The following is an 8903-nucleotide window of genomic DNA, read 5'->3' as shown; positions in this document are numbered from 1 at the left end:
CGCCGCTCTAAATGATCGTTGGGGACCGCCGCTCTAAATGATCGTTGCATGTGATGCAGCAGAGCAAGAAGGGCACATTCTTCCTCCACGCAGAAGCCGGAAGGGGCCTCTCTGGCTCCTTGGCCCCTCGGCCCCTCTGATGACTGGGGAGAACAAGGCACTGAGGTGGCGTAATAGAAGAGCCTGGGTTTTAGAGTTGGAAATCTTGAGATTGAGTACTTGCCTTTGAGCCCTGACTAATTAGCTGGGTGCCCTCAAATGAGTTAACCCCTCAGCTATGTAATGGGGATAATGATGCCTGCATGGCCTAAATCATAGGGTTGTAGTGAGGAAAACATATCTACTAAAATACCGTATGTGAACACTTTATACACCGTAAAAGGACTCTACAAATGTGGGCCATCATTAAGTCTTTTAAGATCTCCATCCACAGGACAAAAGGTCAACTTCCAGAAGGCGGCAGCAATCCAGACTGTCCTGTGAGTTACATCTTACCTTCTGAGACTAAGCCAGGAATGGCCTATGAAACCCAAGCTGATGCTATCCTGGGCTTGAGACCAGAACTATGAAGTTGAGCAGGCTTGGGAAAAGGCTTTTCTACTCTAGTGCAATATACTCCCCGCCCCATCCAAGGTCCAGGTGATGTCAAAGATCTGGTGACCTGGAAGAGGAAAGAACACCCACAGCTCCCACAGGGAGATCAAAGTTTCTATTCTAAAACTGAACTCAATCTGTTCCAGTTGAAACTACTTAACCACAGTCTACCCTCCACTCAGGCTCTGCTGCACTACCTGGGAGCCTGCAGGAGGTGGGAGCTCTGCCTGGCAAGGAGAAGGGCCTGGAGAAGCCCTGTTGTTCAATGCGTTTAGTTCCAGTTTTACAAGATGAAAAAGTTCTGGAGATCTCTTGTGCAACAATATGAATATCCTTTTTTTTGTTGTTTTTAATTTATTTTTGGCTGAGTTGGGTCTTCGTTGCTGCACGTGAGCTTTCTCTAGTTGTGGCGAGCGGGGGCTACTCTGTTTTGCGGTGCGCAGGCTTCTCATTGCTGTGGCTTCCCTTGTTGCAGAGCATGGGCTCTAGGCGCGCAGGCTTCAGCAGTTGTGGCACGTGGTCTCAGTAGTTGTGGCTCGTGGGCTTTAGAGCACAGGCTCAGTAGCTGTGGCGCACGGGCTTAGTTGCTCCGTGGCATGTGGGATCTTCCCGGACCAGGGCTCGAACCCGTGTTCCCTGCATTGGCAGGCGGATTCTTAACCACTGCGCCACCAGGGAAGTCCCTACAATATGAATATTCTTAACACCACTGAACTGTACACTTACAAACAGTTAAAATATTGAAAAAAAAAAAAAAAAAAGAGGAGGCAGAACACTGACCTGGTGGGCAGGGCTGAGGATGGGGAATGTGAACTCTAGGAACATTTCAGACAAGTTGTTTAACCTGTCTCCTTAGATACAAAAGTGGGAATAGAAATACTCATCACCCCATTACAGTGGGAATGATGAGTAATGGAGGCCCTGTATCTTCCTAGGAGGACAGCACAGAACTGTGAAAATTCCAACTTATTCTCCTTGAAAAGGGCATATGACTTAAACATCTGGCTTGAGTACACTTGAGAAGAGCTAACATATACTGAGCGTGTACCGTGTGCTGGGCATTTTAAACCTATTAGTTCCCTTAGTTCCAACAATCCCATGAGATCAGTCACATTGTTACCTCCAACTTACAGATGAAGAAACTGACGCAGAGGTAAAGTGTCAGAAAGTTCTGCAGCCAAGAGTTGAACCTGGAGCTCACGGGGCTGGGGAGTAGCTTACAGGGGTCCAAGTAGCCTGCAGCCCCTCCTCGTACACATCTCCTCTCTGCTAACCACTCGGACTCGGCCATACGCTTCCCAGGGGCATTTTGGCTCATTCCCTGCTGTGTCCTCAGGGCCAGCAGTATTTGACACATAGCAAATATCTGTTGCATGAATGAGCTACTGATTCTATGGCTTTTTTTTTTCTGGGCGGGGGGGGGGGGGGGGGGGCAGTGAGGAGGTGGTAGCAGCACCTGTAACCCAACTCAGTCAAGATACTAGGAACACAAAGCCTTCAGTGTTCACTTCTACTCTCCCTGGGCAGGCAGGCCCTTGTGGGCATCATCTCTCACCTGGCCCTTTACTCCCCAAAGCCAGTCTGCCCGGCAACCTGAGTGGCCGAGGAGGACCCAAAGCCATTACGTCAGGCTCCTCCTCCTGCTTTCCCTCTGTTAAAGACAGCGCCGCCCACCCAGCTGGCACGCCTAACACCTCCCGGTCATCGCTCGCTCCTCTCTCCTCCTGCTGCAGCCAGCGTCCGCCTGGTGAAGTCTGCGGCTGCACACAGTGTGCTCACGGGCCACCCGGCCACCACAGTCCCTCCAGCTCACCTGGTCGGAGCCGCGGCCTCTGGTATCCCCTACCAATGTATTCTCCATGCTGCCACCGCCACGATCCCTCATCCACGCCATTCCCCTGCTGACAAAGTTCTGATGGTCCCCCTCTGTCAGATATCACAACCTCCTCAACAGGGGATTCGATGTCCTTCCAGACCTGGTCCAGCCTCAACTCTGGTCACCTGCCTTACAGGTGCACCACTCGAGCCACTCCGGACTCGGGTTTCCAGACTATAAAATGTGGTAGTCTCTGTTTTCAACTCCACACTTGCTTATTGCCCGTCTGCCTAGCAAGCTTCTATTTCTCACTTGAGGCAGACCTCAAATGTCCTCTTTTCTATGGCCACCTGTGATTCCTCCACTGCCACCCCGCCCCCAAGGCACAGTTTTGGCATCATCCCTGTCTCCAAGCCCTTTACCCGACCTCTAGCACAGAGCTGTTCACCCTGGAATTACCTCCCGTCGATCTCCACATGAGACCCGTCCCTTGATGGGCCACATCATTCACCTCTACCTCAGAGCCTACCAGAATGCCAGGGCCAGAGAAGGCCCTCTGGGAAGTTGCTGAATTAAATACAATCATTTGGTTACAGTGGGACTATCACACTGGCATGGGAACTAAACAGAACTAACATACCACTGGCCAAGAACTATTCCAAGTACTTTGTGTGCATTATCTCTTTCTTTTTTTTTTTTTTGGCCGTGCCGTGCGGCCCTCAGGATCTTAGTACCCAGACCAGGGACTGAACCTGGGCCCTCAGCAGTGAAAGCGCAGAGTCCTAACCACTGGACCGCCTGGGAATTCCCGAGTTGTCTCATTTAATTCTTGCGATAAGCTGAAGAGGTAGGTACTGTTATTTTACAAATGAGGGAATGGAGGCCTAGACAGATTTAGTGACTTACCCTAAATCCCACAGTTGTTAGTAGCAGTGTCAGGAAGGCACCGTCCTCCGAGGTCTGTACACTATGCTTGCTTTAGAGACTGTTGCAACAGAGTCTAGTTATGTTTGGGGAAACATGATCTTGCCCTCAATAGAAGTGAATCTACCAAAGAATGAGGCAGCCAGGAACTGAGCTCTAATAGTTTTAACCAATGTCTTTTCTAGCATTTTCATATGTAAAATGTTTTATGAAACAAAATGGTCTCCTGGTGGGGCCTGAAACTCAGGGCCTTTTTTTTCTTAACAAGGGAACATACTGCTGTTAATATGTTTGTATTTCCTCCATTGATTTATGACTAAAGGACTCTGGTCACTAAAGGAAAGGTTCTCCCTCTCCTGGACCCCTGCAACAGAAAAAATGAAACCTACAGGAACAAGGGCCTACCTACCTGAGGCTTCTTACTGCATCTGTGAGGTGGAGGTGGGAGAGAGGCAGGCGTGTCTATGGAAGGCACTTTTGTCCTCTTTCCCTTGGAATTAGGATGGGAGGGGAAAGGAGAGGATCCTAAATAATCCCTCCCAGTTTGCTGTGGAGGAATACCAGGCCCTTTTCCAGCTGCCTCTCCCGGGCCTCAGGATCCTCTAGCTTCTGATTTTTCCGGAACTCACGGCGGATGGAGGCAAAGTAGAAGTCTCGATCAGTGTAGCGAAGCTCTCGGCCTTGGCGCAGCAGAGCCCGGTAGAGACTCAGCACCGCCTCTCGGCTCCATGGGGCCATGGGGGACTGACAGGGGCTGGGCGTCAGGCTATACGCAGAAGGGAAGAAAGAGAAGCCTAGAATCAGAATTAATGATGGAAGGGCCTGTGGAGACTATCTAATTCAGTGGTTCTTAATCTAGGTCTTAGAGACCTCCCCAAGGTCACGATATGACTTAGCGGCGGGGCTGGGACTATATCCCAGCCTACCGACTCCTGCTCATGGGAAACTACCAGTTACGCTGAAAGGCCAGGCCTTGGAAGCTGGACTGTGTGTGCTTGAATCTTGGCTCTGCCACTTATCTGCCATATAGCTTAGTGCAAAGTACATAACCTCTCTGAGCAACAGCTTCCTCACTTTTCAAATACAGATGATGCTATCTACATTTACGTACTGCTACGCATCGATACTACATCCGCCAACAGTACTTACCACATAGGGTTATTTTGAGAATTGCCTGAGATATCACTTGTAAAGCACCTGTAACTGAAGTTCACCGCAAGGGGTGGTCTAGAGCCGGTGGAGACGAGGGGTCTCAGTCACACTTGAATCCTGGCACCACCGCTTATGAGCTCATTCATTACCTTGGGCAAGTTTCTTAACCTCTCTGGGCTTACCTTAGTTCCTCATCTGTAAAATGAGGATTAAAATTGTATTTTCCTTATGGTTTATATGAGGATTAAATGAGTTTATATATGTAAACGTGGTTAGAATAGCGCTGGCATATACTAAGCAGTCTATCAGGGACAGGTGTCAACATTATTAACGCTACCTACCCTCGTTTGTAAGTGCTCAGTAAGTATTAGATACACATAAACTGTCACCATCTTCCTTCCGTAACAATAAAGCCTTACACAATCACAGAGGGTTACCATCTGTAAAGTGCTTTGTCATCCATTATCACATTTAAACTGAGGAATTTATGAAGTAGTCAACGTTCGTAACAAGAAGCGTTAACGCTTATGGAGTGTTGACTATGTAGCACGCATGGTATAAGCAGATCCCACGTGACAACTCTTCTCACTCCATCAACAAACCCAGTGCCGTCAGTATCCCCATTTTAAGTGGAGGAAACTGACGCTCCCAGAGAGAAGTAACTTGCCCACAGGGGCACCCAGCTATAAAGGGGCAGGGGGGGCACTCCCGACCCCAACTCTGACTGCCTGTGTAATGATAACTACTATTTGCTGGGATCTTACCATGTGTACAGCACTTCCAGGTGCTTTACAAACTTTCCCAGCACACCGCCTGGCACACACCAAGGGCTCAAAAAAGAAGCTGAACGAAAGAGGGAACCCTCACAACGTCCCTGTGTGGAAAAAAGCATCATCCCTCTTTATGAAATAAAGAACTGAGACTGAGTGGAAGAGGTATTTGACTGGTAAAAAGGTCTGGACTTTGGGCCCAAAGTCGGCTAGCCATCAGCCTCCGGCCTTCATAACTTGCTGCGCGAGCTTGAGGAAGCCACTGTCCGCGTCCCTTTTTCCTCAGCTGTAGAAGAGCGCCCCTCGGCCCCAAGGGCCTCCCGGAGTGGGAGATGAATCCAGAAATCAACAGGAAAAATGCTTTATGAAGTAGGAGGCGATTGTCACGCGAGGGCTGTTACTACAAGGTCGATCGGCGAGTGCACCGCTGGGCCCCGTCAGGTCCCCAGGTCCTCCCCCTACCCTGCGGGTCGTCGCACCTAGCCGGGGTGGAGAGGCCCCGAGGCTGGGGCAGGCCGGCTCAGGGGCCCCGGGAGGGCTCCGGAGGCTGAGGCGGGGCCCCGGAGCGGCCTCCAGGGGAAAGCCCAGGGCGGGCTGGGGCGAGACCCCCGACGACCAGGCCGGTAGCCCGGGCCCGGGCCGGATGGGGGGGGGGCCCAGACAGAGGCCCTGAGAGAAGGCGTGGCGAGCCCCAGACCCCGGCCCTCACTCCACCCCTCACTCACCTGCGGACCGCGCACACTTCCACTCCTCGGGACTCGCCTCTCTCCCGGTAACTCTCCTGGGGTCACCCACCAACATGGCCACTTCACTTCCGGGACACGACCTTGCGCACGGAGCTGAGGAGTGGGACCGAAGGGAGCCTGGAGGCAGGTGGGGGCTGGAGGACTTCCGGTCTTCCAGGCCTATGCTTCTCTCGGGGTGGGGCCAGGAGCCGCGTCAGGCTCCGCCCCTTGCGCGGCTCCGCCCCACAGGCCGGAGTCCCGCCTCCATACGTGACGTCACCAAAGGACGGGCCGGCCGAGGCCATTCGGGCCCCGCCCACCCATTCGGGCCCCGCCCAGTCGGAGGGCGGAGGAGCGGGAGTCCGGGTTGGGCAGAGCGGGGGAAGGCGGGGTGCAGACGTTGTGCGGCGTAGTCCCCCAACCTGCTGCCAGCTCTGTAGCCTGTGTGGCCCCAGCACTGTCTGCTGATCTCGGGCTGGAGCCATGGGGGTGCCTGGGGGAGGTTTCACGCTAAGGGTATTCCGTATCGTGGCTTTTAAAGGTCTTCCATTTTCTCAGATTGCTTTCTTTTCATCCCTCCGTGCTGTTCCCGCACCCCTGGCAAGGACCTACCTTTCAAGGTCCCCCTCAAATGTCCCCCTCTAGAAGTCTTTTAGATACCCTTCCTCGCCCCTCATCCAACACACTTAGGTATCTCCTTTGGGCCCCACAGAAATGTCTGCACACCACCGTTAGGGCTTCGCTCCTTCAACAGCAAAACGTGTTTATTGGCGCCTGTTATTTGCCAGGCACTGTTTTTTAATTTCTGCATTAGTTTCTGTCTCTCATCAGATTTGAGGGCAGGAGCCATGTCATTATGGAATCCATAGAGGGAGAGGGGAAGAGGCAGGCTTTGGAATCAGGCCCAGGCGGCTCCAGATGCAGCTCCACCACTTAAGGACAGCTGCCTGCCCTCTGACAACTTTTCTAACCTCCTCAGCACCTCTCAGCTTTTGTGAAGATTTGAAAGGCATCTATCAGGAAGGCGTGGGCACTTACACAGAGCAGTTGCCCACCCATCCATTTATTCTTGCACAGATCCTTGTTTGGGGTGTCTAATGTGCAAAGCACTGCCACAGGCATTGCAGGGAACAGAGAAATCAAGTCCTCATCTTCTAGTGGGCCTGATGTGAGAGGAGGAGATAAGGACTGGAGGAGGAATACTGGGTGAGAAGATGGAGAGAAAGGAGGTGCTTTTTTTTTGTTGTTTTGTGGTACGCGGGCCTCTCACTGTTGGGGCCTCTCCCGTTGCGGAGCACAGGCTCCGGACGCGCAGGCTCAGCGGCCACGGCTCACGGGCCCAGCCGCTCCGCGGCATGTGGGATTTTCCCGGACCAGGGCACGAACTCGTGTCCCCTGCATCGGCAGGCGGACTCTCAACCACTGCGCCACCAGGGAAGCCCAGGAGTTGCTTTTTTACTTGGTGTGTTGCTGGAAGGCCTGTCTGTTAAGGGGACCTGAGTAGGACCTTCAGGAAGGGCATTCCAGGTGTTGGCCCACAGGTGGGCCCTCAGGCTGTCCTAGGAGCAACAAGGAGGAGGCCAGTGCATGGGGAATAGTGTAAGAGCGTGAGCAAGGGCTAGGGGGGTGGGGGGTGGGAAGAGGCAGGACAGGGGGTCCTTATCAGGGGCAGGGGAGGGGAAATCTTGCTGGGACAGGAGTCACCAGAGAGTCTGGAGCAAAGGAGTGATGGGACCTGACTTCCATTTGTTTGTTTGTTTATGGTGAAAAAATTTATATTTAGAATTAGCCAGCTGGATGCAGTTTAGATGATCCCAATTTTGTTGGCACCACCCAAAGCATCATAGTCAGGGCCAGTTGAACATATGCCTTCTTCTTTCCATCAGACCCCATCAGGGTGTTGGCCTTGGCTATGTGATGTCATAAAAGTGTCTTCCCAGCCTGTCTGATACGTGTTGATGGCCTTGACCTCCACAGTGAACACAAGTGTGTTGCTCTCTTCTTCATGGCAGACTCAGTGGTCTGGGGAACGTGGTGTCGGTGTAGTGGTCAAGCTTGTTTCTCCTGGGGGCGCATATCCGAGGATATTTAGGCTGCCGTTGGAGCCGCTGCATCTTTTGTGTGTGTGTCTGTGGATCCACTTCAGCACCGCCTTCTCGGCCTTCAGAGTCTTTGCTTTGGCTTCAGCTTTGGGAGGACAGGGGCTTCCTTCTTCACTTTCGGCGCCATCTTTGTGAAAAAGGTCTCTGACTTCCATTTTTCACAGGATCAGTCTGGCTTTGAGACTAACGGAAGGATGCAAGGGCTAAAGCAGGGAGACTGGTCAAGAGGCTGCTGCAAAGCCCCAGGGGAGAGAGGACAGGGGTTCAGACCAGGAGGTGGCAGTGTGGAGGGGAGTGGTCAGATCCAGGAAGTATTTGGAGGTAGAGCCACAGAAGTTGCTGATGTGGGGGTGAGATAGAAGGGTCAACAGTGGCTTCAGCGTCCTGTCTGAGCAATTGCCCTGCTGCCTCTCTGCTCCAGCCTAACCAGGAGCATCTTCCAGGCCTCCCAAACTGCTAAAAGAAGGCAGTTTTCCAGGGCCCTAGGGTCCCCACTCAGGTAAAGGAAGACTTTCCATGGCATATGGAGCCCCATCAATACTGGGGAGATCGTGAACCCCTGGAACTTCTAGGAAAGGGAGGGGCCCAGATGGGGGCCTTGAGGAAGCTTAAGATTTAAGAGCAATAATGTGTGTGGCATCTGTGATCTTAGGCATCATTCTCCCAGGGCTGGCTTGGTGTGGGAAAAACACGCACACTGGGACGGCACCAGACTCTACATCTGCTTTTATTAAGCGTCTCTTGTGTGTCAGACGCTGGATTGAGTAGTTTACAAATGCTGTATTGTGTCTAATCCCAACATCCCTGTTTGGTCAGCATG

At 52.4% G+C, this 8903-nt stretch overlaps 1 protein-coding gene across 6 annotated transcripts in view; it reads right to left on the bottom strand.

Moving 5' to 3' along the window:
* MIEF1 (mitochondrial elongation factor 1) overlaps nucleotides 1-6145 on the bottom strand; it is a 14712-nt gene extending 8567 nt beyond the window's left edge. For 4 of the 6 annotated variants that reach the window (XM_029205037.1, XM_029205036.1, XM_029205030.1 and 1 more), the window contains exons 1-2: nucleotides 5982-6145; nucleotides 3744-4100 (exon numbers count right to left, since the gene is read on the bottom strand). The gene's annotated coding sequence lies outside the window, so the exon portion shown is untranslated. The remainder of the gene's footprint in view (nucleotides 1-3743; nucleotides 4101-5981) is intronic. The other 2 variants (XM_029205032.1, XM_029205034.1) reach the window with 2 other exon arrangements.
* Nucleotides 6146-8903: the final 2758 nt, after the last annotated feature.

Source organism: Monodon monoceros, unplaced genomic scaffold (assembly GCF_005190385.1).
Source record: "Monodon monoceros isolate NGI ecotype Baffin Bay Population unplaced genomic scaffold, NGI_Narwhal_1 Super_Scaffold_6, whole genome shotgun sequence".
NCBI classification, from domain to species: Eukaryota; Metazoa; Chordata; class Mammalia; order Artiodactyla; family Monodontidae; genus Monodon; species Monodon monoceros.
The sequence above is the reverse complement of the archived record's forward strand: the minus strand, read 5'-3'. Positions and strand labels throughout refer to the sequence as shown.